The 18,838-nt window shown below is 42.3% G+C and overlaps 1 long non-coding RNA gene across 1 annotated transcript; it reads right to left on the bottom strand.

Annotated features, from left to right (window-relative positions):
* Positions 1–137: 137 nt before the first annotated feature.
* On the bottom strand, positions 138–18,561 carry LOC142601137 (uncharacterized). Its single transcript, XR_012834751.1, has 2 exons — positions 18,479–18,561; positions 138–2,525 (listed from the first exon to the last, which is right to left on the bottom strand). It is a non-coding gene; the product is annotated as an uncharacterized LOC142601137 (long non-coding RNA).
* Between the last annotated feature and the right edge of the window lie 277 nt (positions 18,562–18,838).

The following is an 18,838-nucleotide window of genomic DNA, read 5'->3' as shown; positions in this document are numbered from 1 at the left end:
ACCTCTGAGCCATTTCAGACAAATGGTATTAATTTTTCTGCAGAGGCTTAAGATCCTGACACATTAGAGATTGTTGTGGAGTAAAACCTCATGGGTTATGCAGCTGCTGAGACCAGAGATCCTTTTTTGACCTCTGATTTATTTTTCCTTCTTGGAAACTAAGGTACCATGGACATACAGGGACATTTTTGTTTACTAACTAGTTCAATTGGAAAAAATACTATGGATTAGCAAATCCCATGCTTTCACATCTCAGTAAAATGTGCTTATGCCCAAGAACTTCTGACCTTGCCAAGCTTTTAGGTACGGCGTTTAAAAAAATAACAAAACCACAATCCCTTTTCCATAGTAATGCTCACGTGCTGGCTGCTGTCAGGACACCACTGGGCACCTCTTCTTCTCCTCCTCAGTCCTCAGGGACGCCGGCACTCCTGGCACATGTGCAACAGCTGGAAGTGCTCACTCACCACTCTGCTTCCCTAACATCTTTGATCAGGTTCAGGCCATCACATCCCAGCAGAATTTGTTGTGATGGGCTTTCACAGCAGTCACTTTCTGCTAGCGAAATAAGAAAAATACTAATAAGTTCTGGTCTTGCTTTGTGGCAATACAATAGGCTTTTATGCTGGAGGCTCAGGCTCGAAGAAGGACATGAAAACCAGGGCTGAGCAGCAGGAGCTAACAGAAGTTTCTGAGCAACACAAAACTTTTGAACAGTCTCGAAATCAGATGTTTTGCCTATGGGAATACAGCAGAGCTTGCAGCCAGGAAAGCTGGCATACAAATGACGGGCACATCTCACGGCAACGTCAGCCTCTTGGGGCAATCTGTGCATGAACGGCAGCACTGCACAGTGCCAAAGAGGTGGGTGAGCAGCACCCACCAAAGGGCATGTCCAACGTGCTTGCAAACATCAGGGTGCATGTGCAGCCCACCCACGCCCTTGTCTATGGAAAACATGCCACTGACGCTAATGAGAGAGTTTCAAGCTGCTGAACATCTAGGGAAATTTTGCCGTTTCAGTGATGCCTGCTGCCCAGAGAGATGCTGACGTTTCCAGCCTGTGTCACATGCACGACAGGTTTTCAAGGTGGTGGAAGGGGGCACCCACCACCGCTTCCTCACTGGGAAATGTCCGAAATACCCCGCAGAGGGCACAAACTGCAGGGGACAGCAGCTCCCTCCTGCTGCAGCCTCCGGCTCACAAGAGAGCCGTGGAGCCAAAGGTGAGAGGAACGAGCCATGCGAGACAGGGCCATTGCAGGGAGCCAGGGACACTATGCTCGGCTCTCCCACAGTTCACAGTACGCTTTGGGGGCAGGTTTTGCCTGGATCAGCTGTCGTTCCCAGATGGCAAACAGTGGGCAAAGCAGCCTCCAGCACGGCGCTGTCTCTTGGCTGCTTCCCCCATCCAAGGTCAGCCCTGTGCCAGGGAGTCTCCTCCTCAGCACTGCTGTGCCTGAAAAATGAGTTACTCCGAGACTGACATTGCAACACGCTCCCACACACAGCTGCAGAGTGAGTTATTTAACTGCATAGATATTATTGAAGTACAGACCGTAATGCCTGTTTTCTTTCCAAAGTGAAAAAAGGAGCATTACATCATGCCTATACTGAGAAATACTCCTTCCTTAGGGACAACAGCAGAAAGCTTATCTCAAAAAGCATGGTAAAAATGCAAGGGTGCTGGCAGGTAGGGACATGAGAGGGTGGCTCCTTCCACCCCGGTGCCTGTGACTTTGTCCGTGTTGTTCTTCTGCTCCCCATCCATGGGACATAACTCTTTAGACAGAAGATAGGGTGTGCAAAAGAAATTTTGTGGTGCTTCCAACCACCTCTGCTGCCAGTGCAGCAATCACACTTTGTACCATAGAAATTTGCAGAATTGCCAGGAGGAGTTCAGCACGATGGAGACGTCGTGTCCTGTCTGCATAAAAGCATTGAAGTGCCCAGCATCTCCTGGGGGGTCTGAGGAGATCAAAGGACTATGGGTATCCCCATGAGGCACATTAAAATTTGACATGAGAGGGTGAAGGGGTGCTTCAGGGGATGCTCACACAGCCAGCTCTGACCCATGGCCAGCCCTGCTAGTCCAGCAGATGGACTTGGCACAAGCAGGTTATACTGAATTTATCCCATCTACAAACACAGTGATCAGCATTTGCTGCTTTCTGTATGTCAACAGTATCTGAAAGGTGCATAGCTAAAAAACTCCTATCACCAGAATAAGCCAGATCACTGACCGTGACTGGGGTTGTAGTTTCTCCGGTGCTATGTAAAAGATCCTCAGATTTCATTTCTACTGTCCGTGCTGTTGAAGCTGACAGGAGTTAGCATGCATTTAATACCAGGTGAGAAGCTGGAGACAGCGCTGCGCACATGACTGAACCCTTATAGGAGCCTGACAGAAGATATTTGCTCACAGCAAAAAGGCAGACATTTGTCTTGATATATCTTCTGTCACCTACTGCTGCAAATATGTCATTTTGTTGCTCTTTCTCCTCCCTCTCAAATAAGCATTTCACCTAGAAGGAAATTCAGAAAAATAGATCAGTTTATTTCCAGCCCTATAACAGATGCACATTCACTTCTCTCTCTGTGCATTGGTAAAGACTTACAGTATGCTCTCAAGGAAGGTTTTTTTTTATGCATTTCCAGATTATTCCATTTAAAGGATGAATTATATCAGTAAAAAGACAATGATGCATGTTGGGGAGTCAAGTCTGATATACTGGTGCAGCGATTGCTGTACATGGCCTGGCTCTCTGAGATTCTCAGTGTCTCTTACAAAATGCTCCACAGCTTAGCTTCCTCCTCAGGAAGAAGCAGCTCTCAGTGTTGCCTTGGGAGGACGAAGGAAATAATAAGTATTTTCCATATGTCCTTGGACAAAAGTTGATGCCCAGGTTATGAGTTTTGCATACAGACGGTTTAAAGGGGCTGCAGTGGTGGTGCTCACTGAAGATTTACCCTTGACTGATTTAATGATATCAGCTACTGTATGGCGATTACACTGAGAAATTGGTATTAAAACTTCTTTAATAAGAAAACAAGTTTATATTTCTAAAAAGTAATAATCAAAGGAATAGTGTTTCTGAATTGCTAGCTGTACCACTGTTTTACCTAGTAAAATACCAAGAATTTAAGTGTCATATATTGGCCTGGTGTGTTCACACTTTATTTATGAATGATAATGATATAAAGGGATGCTTTCTTTGAAAGATTTGAGAAAAGTCTGAAAATTAAACCAGCAGCAGCAAAACCCGCACAATACGAAACTCTAAGCATCACCATGTTCCTGGAGCTATTCCTGGAAAGGTTGTCATATTTGTGTGAAATCTCAGGGAGGGAATGTATGCAAGCATTCTGCTCAGCATGAACCCCAAACACCCACCACACTGCTAGATTAAATGTAATAATATGTTCCAAAAGGCAGACACACTGCAAAGCAAATTACACAACCCTTCAGTGCGTTTTGACACCCAGAAGGGAAAGGTGCCAGGGGAATGGGTTTTATGCTGCCAAACACACCAGACCCGCAACAATGAACCATGAGGCTCCAAGAAAAACACGCAGCCGCTTTGCCAGCAGCAGCAAGCTATGACCACAGAAGGGAGAAGTCAGTGTCTGAGGAAGAAGGGTCTCTCCATGGGCTGGTTGCTCCCATCAGACCTGTAGCTATTGTCTCCAGGACTGTAAGCAGAGGCTCTGCCCTGCAAAATATTTATTTCTTAAAAGCAGTGTTATTGACCGTAAGTGTTTGTTGAGGAATGAACTTATTTTTTGTGTAAGAGGACAATCCGGATACAAAATGGAATTAGTGCGGTTTGCTGCCTTTCCTACAGTAGACTGGAGACTCATTCCAATGGGAATGCCTGAATTTCATTAAATAATGAGAAAAGAAATATCTGTAATATAAAGCGTGCTTTATTCATGTGCTCTTAGCATATGTGGTTTTATTCCTTAATATTTCCTTCCTGTCATTGGTCTTGTAAGAGTAATGAAGTCTTAAAAATAAAGGACATACCTCACATCCTCCATCATTGAAGCTTTCATGATATATATGATTTATCATATGAACATACAGAGTATCACACTAGCAACATGACCAGAGTAGGGGGTTAATCTTAACCCCACAAAGGAACAAAACCGTGCAACTCATTGCTTAAATCACAGTGTAAATCTGAATTGGGACAAAACAATCCAGTTCTCCGCTACGTATGCACATAGTGCTTTCCAGGTTGCTAGAAGACTATACTCTTCTCAGGGCTAGCTCGAGGCACCTCAGTTGTTTTTTTGCCTCAAGGATGAGGACAGAACGAACGAATGCAGGCACAAAGCAGAACTGCAGTGAGAGCCATCCAGCTCCACCCAGCGCTGTTCCCCTGGGGTAAACCAAGCCGGACCCATTTTGAAAAAAACTCTTTTTCTTTCTCATCTGCTTGATTGGAGGGTCACAGGAAAAATTAGTCTTTTTTGAAAATATTACTACACCTTACATTATTGCTTTTCTTCTAGAATCTGAAGCCACTGGCCTGTCTTTATTGGAATGGATGCTCTATGGCATTGAATCCTGTATTAATTAATTGTCTTCCTACAATTAGTCAGTGTGTCCATTCCTGTAGGCAGGCTGGGGAACTGTGGTTTACAGACCTGGGCAGCCTTCTACGTTCAGCTCTCTGGGGGTCTGAAAACTGCAAGGAAATAAAAAAATCTGGTACATAACAAATATATGGCATTGAAACTGTTTCTACCAACTCCTGCATGCGAGCTCAGACAAATGAAGGCCCAGAATACTTGCCACGTGGCTTTTATTAATGATCTTGAAACAAATCAATGAGATTCTGACACCAGAAATTTGTGCTGCTCTGGAGGCAGCTAAATTATTCTATTTGCAATTTCTGCTGAAGATTTGCAGTTTCTCATAGATCTCAAAGAAAATCCTGCTGGAGCTGGTCAGGAACCAGAAACCAGTTGAGTTTCACATTACTTCTGAGTTTGATGGAAAGTCTTTCTCACTGCTGGGTAGAAGGCAGTTACTGAATTTAATTTTCTCAAGCCACAGTCATAAAAAGAAAAAAAAAATTCAGATATATTTGTCTTTGCTTCACAACAGAGGGAGAGAAAAAGAAAGAAAAGAAAAAAAAAGAAAGAAAACTGCTTAATTTGGAACTATTGTCAAAATGTGCTTTAAGGGTTCATTGCTGTTGTTAACTGAGTCTCAGTCAGTGTAAAGAGGAATGCTTTAAATGTGTGAATATATTCAGCACATCTGCACACGAAGCCGGGTTGTTTATGGTGACTACCCTGTCAGAAAAGATACTTGCCTGAGCCAGGGTTGCGTTAAGCTGCAAACCCTTCTTTCCCAGAGCGCACGCATCTCGTAGTCTCGAGCAGAGATGCTCTGCAGAGATGCTCCGTCAGCTGAGAGGCAAAGGCAGACACATTAATGATGTATTAGTGCACCAAAGCCTGTTGTTCTAGGATTCAAAGCCGCACTCCAGTGATGTAGTGTAACCACAGGTGGCTTGCGCTGAATATAAAATTATGCGAGGATTTTTCTTTTAAAGGTAATCTCACACTCAGTGTTTTGTTGGATGGCTTGGGAAATAACAGATTCATTTTTTTTTTTCTTCTCAATTTCTTGATTGCTTTGAAAATTTATAAGAAATTTATTTCAGGTCAGATCAGGATATTTACAGTTTCACCTGAAAAATGACAAAGAAAAACTCTAGAAAATATATATTCTGGATGAAGTAAAAAAATGTCACATTTGACCTAAAAATCAAATGCTTTGGATATAGTTTTCTGTTATATAATCAGGTCTCATATTTTAAAACAAAATTTGTATTAATTTTAAATGAAAAATAATGCCTTGTGGAAATTTTAAAAACTAATGTAAAATATTGAAACAAAACCTTTCATTTCAAAAATAAATAAATTCAAAGCAAACATTTAATTGGTTTCAGTTCTTCAAAACCATGGTTTTTTCAGTAAATTCATTGTGTGGGGTTTTTTTAATTATTCCTTTGCCAAGTTGGTTACTAATTAACAGCAATGGGAAATTTCTGGTGCCACAAAAAGGAAGAGGTTATAAAAATTGCTGTGATCACTGTTGTAAGCACACAGCACCAGTCACCGATAATTCTAATGATCTCAACAAAAACCACAAGCTAGCCCTGTCTTACCGATGGCAAAGATGGGGTGCAGATCCTTGAAATCACTTGCTGTGGTCATGCAGGACATCCAAGGCTTTATCAGGTAGCACAGCCCAGGAGGAGTGGAGCTGTAGGGAGGAATATCTGAAGACCAGGGGTCCACCATACTTGTGCGTGTTTCACACGGATAGTCCTTGCTATTTATTTATTTCTAGTCTGGTCCCATAGAGCTGAACCCACATTCACAGACAGAATGCGTTACGTGCATGTCTCTAGTTTGCTCCGAAAAGACAATGTGGTACAAGACTACTCCGCAGTGGGAACCAAAAGCGGAGTGAGGAGGGATGGTCAGGAAATTCATTTCAAAACACGCTCTGGTTCTGCTCGAAAATGCTAACGCAGATACTACATAGCATGTACTAAGAGCACCCAGGTCTCTGAAATGTTAATCTTGGCCCCATTTATATCATCTTCTCACTTCTGAGTTGAAGGAGGTCTATTGTGAGATGGTTTGAGTGTTTCAGCAGTACTAGCCAAAAAATGTAAGTTCCAGAAGTAGTCACAGTCGCAGTCAGTCAACAGTTACTACTCATTGCCAGAAGATGTGGGCTGTCCCAATTCCATTTTGCAAACATACAGTTTTCTTGATGACATCACCATTACCATGTCTATTTATAAATGGATTTGAAACTGCACACCAAGGAAAGAATAATTGCTTAAATTTAGAATAATACTGATACGAAATCAAATAGATATGAGTGCATCAAGAACAAATTTAGACTGGAAATTGGAAAACTGATTCTAATTAACCAAAAAATGAAACTGTGAAGCAGTCTACATACAAGACAGTAGGAGCTTAGACATCCCATTTTTTTTAAAATGAGAATGATAAATTTATGGAAGGGATTGTATAAACAGAGGATTAAAACATAGGTTTGCTGTATTGTATTTGCAGGGCAGGGAGTTGCTTGTTAATAGTGCTCATTCACGCTTTATTTATTCTGCACTTACACATGCCTGATATCACCGAGAGTACTAGGATAGGGAATGTGGGGGGGTTCTTTTGCTTTTTTCTTCCTCTTTATACATACATAACGTGGCTTCTGAAGGGCTGGGCTTTTTCTACCTTCTTCTGGAATACAAGAGCTTGTCCACAGGAGAGAGCATAGTGTGTGCTCAGTGATATTAAACCCCCCCAGGTGCCCAGCTGGCGTGTTTCCCTCATTTGTTCAGGGTTAAACTCATCATCTGGTTTGGAGTCAAAACCACAGAATCACAGAATCACAGAATGGCAGGGGTTGGCAGGGACCTCTGGAGATCATCTAGTCCAACCCCCCTGCTAAAGCAGGATCACCTACAGCAGGTTGCACAGGATGGCGTCCAGGCGGGTTTTGAGGATCTCCAGAGAAGGAGACTCCACAACCTCTCTGGGCAGCCTGTTCCAGGGCTCGGTCACCCTCACAGTGAAGACGTTTTTCCTCATGTTCAGATGGAAATTCCTGTGTTCCAGTTTGTGCCTGTTGCCCCTTGTCCTGTTGCTGAGCACCACTGAAAAGAGTCCGGCCCCCTCCTCTTGACATCTGCCCTTTAATGCTTTGTTTATAGGTCTTCTCTTGTCCGAGTTAAACAGACCCAGCTCTCTCAGCCTTTCCTCACACCAGAGATGCTCCAGTCCCCTAATCGTCTTTGTAGCCCTCCCCTGGACTCTCTCCAGTAGTTCCCCGTCTTTCTTGAACCGGGGAGCCCAGAACTGGACACAATATTCCAGATGTGGCCTCACCAGGGCAGAGGGGGAGGATAACCCTGACCTGCTGGCCGTGCTCTTCTTAATGCACCCCAGGTACCATTGGCCTTCTTGGCCACAAGAGCATGTTGCTGGCTCATGGAGAGCTTGTTGTCCACCAGGACTCCCAGGTCCTTCTCTGCAGTGCTGCTTCCCAGCAGGTCAGCCTCTAACCTGTGCTGGCGCATGGGGTTATTCCTCCCTAGGTGCAGGACCCTACACTTGCCTTTGTTGAACTTTATTAGGTTCCTCTCTGGCCAACTCTAGTCTATCCACATCCCGCTGAATGGCAGCGCAGCCTTCTGGTGTATCAGCCACTCCTCCCAGTTTTGTATCACCAGCGAACTTGCTGAGGGTACACTTTTACTACATTTCTTCCATTTGTTTTGTAGATGGTGAGGAAAGGAATGGTACATGCAAGAGGTATTCAGTGGTTCTTTATAATAAAGTGCCTAAAACAGGGTTGTCTATGATGGGGAGGGACCAGTCGTGAAGACACAGCTGGTTCCCTGCAGTTCCACCTTCCTGTATGGCAATATTGACTCGCTACATGCTATTTCAGGCTAAGTAAGCAATAAATGTAAGAGCCAAAGGAGATGTAAGAGCCGAAAGAGATGCTGGGACAACCACTCATAGTTTCAACCTTCACTATGTCTGTGGTAAGTGGAGATGAAACCCAAGACCCAAACAGTACTGAACTCTGGCCAACACCAGAGTCTGACAGCAGATCTGTAATAAAGTGCAGGCTTTTTAATTTCTAGTTACACCTATAGTTTATTCTCCATGTACCACTGCATGACATATTTCTCCTGAAAGATATTTGTACAATTTGAAGGTAAAGCCAATGACGAGTACTGACTATGACTAAAGTTATGGGGTTCTGCTACCTGAGGGAAAGGGACCTCTTCTTTTCATTTCTCACAAATTCTGCCAGTAGTGGATAATGTCAAAGTAACACCGAGCGCTTTATGCACATACATTATTCAAGACATGCACTTTTCTGTGATAACTTTTACGTGGAGGAAGCAGGGACTGGTAAGATGTACTATGTAAACAATATGCGGAGAAATTATCAGTATGTACACAGTGATAATATTAGGCAATAAAGGTGCTACCAAAATTGATTGATATGCCTTAATAATGCCTTTCCACTTTCCTAAGGGAGGAAGAATAAAATGGAACTGAGACTTTCCTGTGTTAGAGATGATATTTTGTAAGTTCATATTTCTTTTCAATCACTTTCTAGGAAAGGATTTTGCACCAAGACTGTAATCTTCTCTTAAAGAACTCTCCTAGTGTGCTTCCCTTTATGAACTGACATTAACTGTTATTAAAATACATATTTATTTACATGCAATTGAAAACACTCTTGTTTCATTTGACTTCTACAAGTAAATGGTAATACTAAATGTATTGGGTCACTGCGGTCTTTGCATGATATTATCTCCTTTTAGATTCTGCTTGCAAATATAGGAATAGATCAGAGCGAAATATATTTTAATACATAGCAAAATGGAAACTACTTCAAAATAAAATCATCCTTTTTCAACTGCTTTTTTTTTTTATGAGTTTTGCCTAAGGGTTTGATTTCATAAAAGCTAGACGGGTGTTCTGCAGGTTTTGTCATCCAGAGACTTTTATTGCGGGAATGGAGATTGTGAAGGTGGTTTGAGGTTTCCAAGCTGAGCACTTGTGTTCATAAGAAAGAACCATTTTCCCATAATGGCAAAGTTAAATCTGTACAGGATCATTAAAAATTTGGAGGAGGAAAAAACCAATTACTGTGATTCTGTCAGTGTAAACAGCAGTACAAATGAACTGCTTTGTCAGAAGAGCCCAACCCTTGCTGTATGGACACTGTCAACTGCCCTTAGACCCAAGCCTTCCAGCAGATTCCCACCGCCATTTTGCCAACTGAGCTTACTCACCTCTTCAGGCTGAAGCCCCTGCTCATTTAAACCAGTGAGACATTCCTCATTTCTAAGATTTTTAAGGCCAGGAAGGCAATTCTGGCAGTGGCATTTGCATGGCACAGACCTCACCAGGCATCATCTGCAACAAAGAGCTTTTTTTTGCACTTGAGGTGAGTCCCATGTAAAGGTAACTGAGAAGTCCAAGCTAAGTAGGGACCCCAACATAAGATACCTACATGGGTGATTATTTCTCTGAAGAAAAGAGAAGAAAAGAGAAGAAAAGAGAAGAAAAGAGAAGAAAAGAGAAGAAAAGAGAAGAAAAGAGAAGAAAAGAGAAGAGAGAAGAGAAGAGAAGAGAAGAGAAGAGAAGAGAAGAGAAGAGAAGAGAAGAGAAGAGAAGAGAAGAGAAGAGAAGAGAAGAGAAGAGAAGAGAAGAGAAGAGAAGAGAAGAGAAGAGAAGAGAAGAGAAGAGAAGAGAAGAGAAGAGAAGAGAAAAAAGGCAAGGCAAGGCGGAAGGAAGGAAGGAAGGAAGGAAGGAAGGAAGGAAGGAAGGAAGGAAGGAAGGAAGGAAGGAAGGAAGGAAGGAAGGAAGGAAAGAAAAAGAAAGAAAGAAAGGAAGGAAGGAAGGAAGGAAGGAAGGAAGGACAAAAGAAAGAAAGAAAAAGAAAGAAAGAAAGAAAAAAGGGATTTCTATATTTATGTCCATCCTGAATATCTTACTGTTTTTTCCCGCTGCATTACGGAACTGGCTTTTACGAGCATCTTCTCCTCTAGGTAGACATATACAATGAACAGCTCACCTCTTTACCTCGGATAAGCTAGACGCACCCTAGTGAAAAAACAACTTTAATCTCTCTTTTAAAAAGAGTTGAAGCTGTCTGCACAGTGAATGATTGGACTCTTCTGATTAGAAGCACACTTGCGCTGCAGGTTTACTGTCTTCAGGGCACGTTTTCAGACTCACACATAATCTAATCGCTCTTTTCTGAACCCTCTCCAATTTCTCAGTGCTTCGCAGTCAGGGTATCAGGACGGGGCATGGTGCAGTGTTAACCACATCGCTGCTGCTCCACAGAGAGCTACTGCTGCATCATCCTCTCCTCTGTACGCCTAAGCACTGCATCCACCTGCTCTGCCTCAGCAGCCTGGCTGGCACACAGGTTCGACGCACCTCCCACTACAAGCCCTGAGCATGTCTCGGCTTTATTGCCTTGGAAGATGCAATGCTGTTAAAGAGACGCCCATCGTGCTTCCTCACTAGACACATCACCTTGCATGCCTGCCGGTCTTCCCTCCAATGTTATTGGCTGTTCCACCAGTTTCACCACTACTGCAAGAAGATGATTATTTCAAATCATTCATAAAATTGCTAAATAATAAATAATAATTGCTGAATACTACTAGATTGGTAGTTGCTAAAGTGTTAAACTATTACTGGCATGAGTTCTTGTGGAGAGTCAATAGACATACCCTCCTTTGGATAACAGTTTTCCGTTCACAGTTACATTTTGCAATTTAGCAGATTAATTGGCATATGATCCACCTAGTAAGGGCCCACTGTGATATTTGCAGACTGCCAATATTTTCATCAAGATGGCAGATTTCAGTTGTTTTTCAGAAATCAAAATATACTGCGTTGACATCATTAAGCTGAGCAAACTGATGTTTCATAAACCTACAGCAATACTTCTGCTGTTATTTTTAATTCATTACTTGTGGATCCTCTTCTATTTTTACATGATGGCTCCTCCAGAGAGTTGCTAGATTAATTGGTCTGTAATTTGCTGGGTCATTCAATTTACCCTTTTAAATTGTGGCACAATATTGGCTCTGGCATCCAACCCTCATGCTCCAAGATTTGCTAGAAATCAGTGCAAGCAGTTCATAAATCTCCTCGGGCAATCTTTTCAATGCTTCTGCATACAAGCACTATAGTCCTGAGATTTTAAAATGTTTAACTTCAATAGTTGCTGTTTAACATGCTCTCTAATTAAGAACAGAAGAGAAAGTGTTTGTTACCACGCTGAGACACGAAACCATCATTCTGCTTCTTTCTAACCACAGAACGAACAATTATTGAATAATTCTCAGGCAAAGCTTTCCAGGAGAGGTAATATCTGTATTAGATTAACAGATAGTTTTGATCATACTGATAGCAAGTCTAATAAAAGATTTTATCACTTCCTGCAAAATTTGCTTTACCTAAATCTTTGAACTGTCATGGCTCCAACAGCACTATTATGAGAAAAATTCTAGGTTTTTTTGTATCAAGACTGATAATTTTATCATCCTGTCTATGATTCTCCATGTATGAATGCTAAGATTTCAACTGTTCCTCATATATTTAAGGGATCCCTTTAAAATAAAGAGGTTTAGGCTGTTCAGCACTGTCTTTAGCCTCTTTTATCAATTTTCTGAATTTTATGTCAAATTTAAGAGCCTCACATTCCAATTTGCCATATGGGAACATGCATGAACGTGTATACATCTATTTCACATATAATCACTGCTCTCGCTTCTAATCTGCAGCAGGTTGTAGCCTGGTTTTCCCTGACTGCTGAATTGCAGAGGCTTGAAATTTAATAAACCTTTCTTGAAGAGTTTTCTATTATCGTTTGTACTCTGCTGTTTCAATTTTTCTCATTATGATTTTTGTCTTTTGAGAATTATCCCTTTTTAGAGCAGAGAGGAAGCGAGGGAGAGATATTGCTGGATATATCTGTCTTCCAGTTAGGATCAGCAAAAGCAATTGGGTTTGATCACTCACATTTCAACAATTTTTTTACTTTCTTCTGAAGTAACCGAGTCATCTTGTCCAACAGAATAGTATCTAATACGGTTTTTCTTAATTATATGTTAAATGGGTTGTTCTTTTGTTCTTAGAAAACTACCTACCATTTTTAGAAACTCTAAGGTAATGGTGTGAGTGGAAAAATGTACATGTGCTCCAAAATTTGACATTCTCTGCTTATTCCCTCTGCTTACCTCACTTAGATTATAAGGGGCTAGTCTTGGTGACCTACAAAGGTCTTTCACCTTCACTCTTTCACTTTTCTTTCCATTTCACTTTTCTTTCCATTCAACCACTGCCTCCCAGCCCTTATGTATGTAGCCCTGTAACTATCAGCATATAAGAGCTGTTAGCCTTTTAGAAATAAATCACTCTGGCGTACAAATGGCGTCTTTGATGCAGAGAGCTCCTCCCAGCCTACCACAAGCCCCCAAAATACACACACACCCCTGCTGCCCAATTTAATGTTCCTGCGGAGGCTGTGGCCGGTATTTGGGCACTCCAGCTATCTTGGTCTTCCCACCAGCTCTCACTACTCCTGACGATATCCAATTTCTTTTCACAAATGGGAATGTGCAATTCCTCTTGTTTATTGCCCGAGCTTCTCGTGTTACTAGAAAGGCTGTTAAAGAATTGCTTTCCTTTAAATGCCTCGGTGCTTTGGTTCTTTACATTGCTGTAACCTTGACTTTAAGTAAAACGACTAGAGCAAATGTGCAGTGTTAGTGTCTCTTCATTCACTCTCATTTGCATGCTGGTTTAAAACCTTTGGGGTCACTTTAGTCAGGTAACTCCCCAGAAGATGGGCAGCTGTCTTAGACCCAAGGCAACTCTCATGCCTGCCAGCCCTCCCACTGCGTGCACTCCCCTGCCACCCCCTCAGTGTGCAGTCACCCATAGCTCTGCGGTGCCAACACATGCGGGTATAAAGTGCTCCCTCTCTCACTTCAGAGACACTTAAGAGTAATGGTGTGGAGAATCATTCCCAAACCCTTCTTAAGTGTACTTCCCCCTGTATCTTCATGTCTCCAGTCTACATCCTATGATGCTTAAGCCCAGAGGTCCCCTCCTCCTCCCAAGTGCATTCACTGCAGAAAGCTCTTCATGTCCATATAGCATGGTGACATATACCTATTACACCGAAATTATTAACCATGCTAGTTTTGCTGACTAGTATTTGTGCAGTTCCCTGCTGTAGCATATAAGAAGTGCCTCCAGCCCCATTAATCACATCATTTCCCTAGGATGTTAGGCATTATGACCACCAGGACACAACCTGCTGCTCCTCTAATATCTGCAGGTTTAGGGCAAGCCACCTCACCACGATGTAAACTTGCAGCATCAACAGAGGCCTGAAAGACTAAATATTCATTCTCTAATATATGAACCCACATGGAGAGCTCTACCCTCCCCCAAGCACTGTTCCTCCAGGTCTCGCTGCTATTATAAATAAACTGCATGCTGGCTATTTTGCTTTCTCAAACTGGTGTTCCTCAGGTGGTTCTGCACAGCCTTGGGATGAGCTGCAGAGATTAGCTCTGGGCGTGCAGCCCTCAGGGATGTATTGTTGTCAACTTTTCTCCTTTTTTTTCTGCAAGGGAGGGGAAATTTGACAAGTGCATCTAGTCCTGATAACAAAGCCATTGTGGGAAATCAAGTGAGAATGGTGCCATTTGCTGCGTTGTGTCTCCCTCTGTTCTCTTGGCACTTATGAGTCTATTTAAATTCTTTCTTGCGCCGATAGACCAAGTGTGGGACACGTCATACTTGCAAAAACCACTCTCCTCATCTTCCCATGGTAAAACACGAGCAAGTCATTGCAGAATATCGACTGCGTTAGAAAGCCTGGCTCTCTGACTGAGGGCATCTTGCATGTTTTAGCAGAGCCATCTAGAAAAAGTATTTGCATTTTAAGGCAGCAGTGGGATAAATCCTCCCCTGGCTCTCTACAGTAAACAAACATCTTCAGCAGGACAGATTTGCAGATAATCAGTTCGGTGTGAGTTCTTAATACAGCACTGTGGCCCTGGACAAATGTAGTCATTAGGTGCATAATTAAAGAGTATTGATAGAAGTAGGGAACTTAGATTTTCTCTGCATATGAGACTTACCCATCTGTGATGGAAATGCTGCATCTGTCACTCAAAAAAAAAAAAGAAAACTTAGTTAAGATTCCAAGAAATTTCCTGGGAATGATTGGGGGATTTGAAAGCACATTTAAGAACAACCAGTTCCAGGGGCTCAAGTATTTATCCCATCAGGTCTGAGGGGTTACTTGGATGGGTCCTAAAAATTCCTGCCTAGGGAAAAAGAATTTGAGCAGATCTCAGTCTGTTACCTAGCAGTCAAATGCATCAAAGATCAAATGGCTAAAACCTGAAGCTAGAAAAAATGAGACTCGAAACTCAGTGCAGTTTTTAAGCAATGTTTGTACTTAATCACTGGACCAATTTACCAAGGGTAAATTGGATTCTCCATCACAGGGAAGTGTTGCATTAAAAGAGGAGGGGTTGGTTTGGTTTCACTAATAATTCAAATAAGAATTAACTCAGGGCAGCCTTGTGGCCTTGATGGTTGCTTTTAGCTTTTCAGTCTGCTTTTCTGTTCCTGACCTGCAGAAGAGGCGGAGAGTTGACCTGCCTTCTGCCACCCATCCCTCCCACCATGGCCAGCGCAGGTCCCTGTACAGGAAACCTCAGCGGGCACAGAAGGGGACCACAGCCATCACAACCCCTTCCCTGGCCTCTGCCGGTGGGGGAACCACTTGAGATCATCACATACAAGTCTATTCATGCCCTCAGTCCCTTTTATTTCATTTCCTTCCTGAACTTACATCTCTATGGGGTTCATGAGGTCCTTCTACACCTACCTCACGCGGGCATATTTTTTCTTGGAGGGGGTAGTACAGACCCTTTGTCACTCGGCATCCCTGCCTATAGCAACAGTCTCAAGCTTATGGCTTCAGTAAGAAAACAAGACAACGTAACGAGGCAAACAACAAAAGTGCCTTTTAATTCCCACATGCCTATTCCTGGGGTAACCCCAGGCGGCAGGAACACTCAGCCATCCTCCCTCTCCTTTCATCTCGGTAGGGCAGAAGCCCCTTTTTAGGGGCCTGTTTACACACAGACATGCTCAGGAAGGGCAAGGCAAACCCGCTGCAGGCAGGAGAGGATGCACATAATTCAAAGCGCATTCAGTCTGCAAGAAGATGCTAAGATGGCTTCAGGGTCCTAACACATAGGCTCTGCAAGATTTAGCTGGCGTGACAGAGGACGCTGCTTTTTCCACCTGCCTGTCCTCCCTGCTTCTTCCTATCACCAAAGTAAGAGTGCAGGGGACGGGGAAGGTCTAATTCCTAGTGCCACAGTTCATCGGCTCGAGAGTTAATCCAAACTGCAATTGATTGCACAAGCAATTAATAAGACAGAGTGATAACTGCAGCACTGTGGAGAGGCTGAAGGCAGGCCAAGTTATGACCCTGCTGGAAGAAGTCTCCAGATAGAGGAGGGAACAGACTGATAATCGGTTAAATCTTCCCAACATGAATCACCTGAGTTTGTGCAGCAGAGTCTTTAATTCACTATAATTTAATTCTCCGAGGCATAAAGTACAGAGATCTACAGCCACTTGAAACTCCTGAGTGAGAGCATCCAGGCATGCTATGAATTGTCCTGTGTCTTCACACCTTCCGTTCAATTTCTACCTCTCATGCAGACGTGGACCAAGAGCCATATAACGCTTTTCAGGCTCAGCCTCGTGCAAACTCCCAAGGAGACCTCTGACCGCACAGTGACTCAACGCTTTGACCAGAAACAGGGTTTGTGAAAAGCTGCATATGTGACTCCTGCCCTGCTTCGCTGATTGCATCTTTTACCACTCCTGCTGCGAGAGGGGCATTTTCCATTAAACACTGCTTTTGTCATTAGGTGTGAAGTGCTTACCGGTCTCATTTTGCCTTGATATTGTCTTCTACAGAGACTTTTTACTCGGTGTAGGTATATAGCAGAGTTCCAGCTGACGTAAAAACTCCAGTTCCTTGCGTCTGAGAAGTGTGTAATTTTTGAATGCATAAAGTCTTAAAAATTGAGTGTCCTTAATGAGGTATGGGTCATAAGCACTTCTGCTGTTTCTCCAAATCACTAAAAACTACCATGAAGATTAAGGCAACAAGGTTCAGAAATGTATTTTAATCATTATGGGTAGTTTATGTAAGAATTGTTATTTAGATGCATGCTGCTGAATACATACCTAAAACCTAGCTAAATTTTAAGAATAGCATGTCTTTTGATTTGTCTTTTATTCAAAGCCAATTAATATTGATATTTTTATAGAAAGCTAAAACTAGGTTTTAAGATCAATGAAATAATTTATATTTAAAAGCATAACTGCTAAAATTATCCTTATCCTGTCCCAGAATGTTGCTTCTTTTAAACTGTAAGGACGGTGCTTCCCTCTACACTCATTTAGAGAGAAACGGTAAGGAAATATTTAACTCCAGTAGAATTTCATCAAGCTTATGAACATTACTATGCTTTTTTTTTTATTTCAGAGATTTGGGTTGAGTATTGGGCTCTTTGTTTTTAAGAAAATAAATTTTTTTCATACATCACTGGTATACCATGCTGAGTTTATAGAAATTACCACAGCTCAAAAGTGGCTGATTGTACCAGTCAGGAATTTACACTCGCCTATGTAAATCAGCTCCTGCATTAATGCAATGAGCAATTCTGTCTGTTCTTATTTGATCCTTTATAGAAGAGGACATGTTGAAAGTGAACCAGGAATACCACATTAGAAATGTCAGATGCAATTGGAAGGCAATCAGCAGGCAGGTTAATCAGCTATTTCCAAATTCCCTCAACTGACACCTCTTCTGCAAAAATTTAGTGGTGGGTTCCAAGAAGAGCAAAAACAATTTGGCCCATAATCCCCACAACAGCTGATGAGCCTGGATGCTCCAGCACTTTGTAGCAGCTTTGGTGACCCATCAGTTTCCACCTCTTCCATAGCAAACCTGCAACACAGCTGTCCAAGCTGCTGCTAGAGAGCTACAGAGAGGATCCATACCGCATCAGCGCTGCTGCAGCATCCACCCCCTCCACACTTTTGCCACTTTGCCACTCTATAGCTGAGGACCCACCACCTCGCATTTTCTATAGGATCCGAGCACAGGTGCAGCAGTTACCAAGTACAAGCTAGGGCAGTGTAGGCTTGCCCTTCCTCTCCTTGCATTTGTCTAGTCCTGCTGTTAATACGCCTTCGTGGCTCAAGAAATAAACATCTTTGGAAACAAAGGCTTAGACTTTGTCCTGATTTCACTCCAGTTCCCTGCTGACAGATACTGTGAACAAGCTCTTACAACTTGTCTCACTTTTCTGATTAAAAGCATTATCTTTATGTGAGGCTAGAATTTAAAGCATCAGATTGGACTCCAGCCGTAGCTAAGTGACAGTGTTTGCTAGATAAGTATCCTGAAAGCTTTGCAGAGGGTTCGCTTTTCTGAAACAAACTGTAATGATACCATAAATAAAGAGTGGCACACAAGAGGGCTCAAAATTGGATTTCAGCCTTAGTTGAGTGATAAAAGGTCAGCACCTTTTAACTAGGATACAAAAAACCTTTCTGTAAGGGGTCCTCCAGAAATGAAATCCAATAAGCACACACAATTAAAAGAGAGAAAAGCAAAGGGCCATGCAAGGACAGTCAGTTTTACCTGGTAAAGTGGAGACAATAAGAGAATATGCAAAGTACCCAGTCATAAGAAAACACATATGAGCACATCGATCACTTTAAAACATAATCCTCAAGCAAATACTAGTCTTTTTCTTACCTCTAAAAATAGAACTGGATCTTTAACCATGTCAGAAGAGTAGATAATAACCATCAGGAACCCACAGAGACTTGACTACCAGCATGAAGATTTTCCTCTGTATGAGAAACAGCACAATTTTAGCTTTCCAAACATAAATGGGAAATGGCAAAGGGGAAATCATAGTCTGCTGAGGGGAATATTTTTTCTGGGCGGGATAATAATAGTTTTTTCAGCCTATGTCACACACATAATTGGTTCTCTTTTTTCATTAACAGATTTCTATCTCTGGCTTTACAGTGAACTAGACCTCATGAACAAAGGTGTTCTAACAAAAAAAAATATACTTTACATTAGTAAAACCATCCATGTGAACGGATG

This window comes from Balearica regulorum, chromosome 3 (assembly GCF_011004875.1).
Source record: "Balearica regulorum gibbericeps isolate bBalReg1 chromosome 3, bBalReg1.pri, whole genome shotgun sequence".
NCBI lineage: Eukaryota > Metazoa > Chordata > Aves > Gruiformes > Gruidae > Balearica > Balearica regulorum.
The sequence above is the reverse complement of the archived record's forward strand: the minus strand, read 5'-3'. Positions and strand labels throughout refer to the sequence as shown.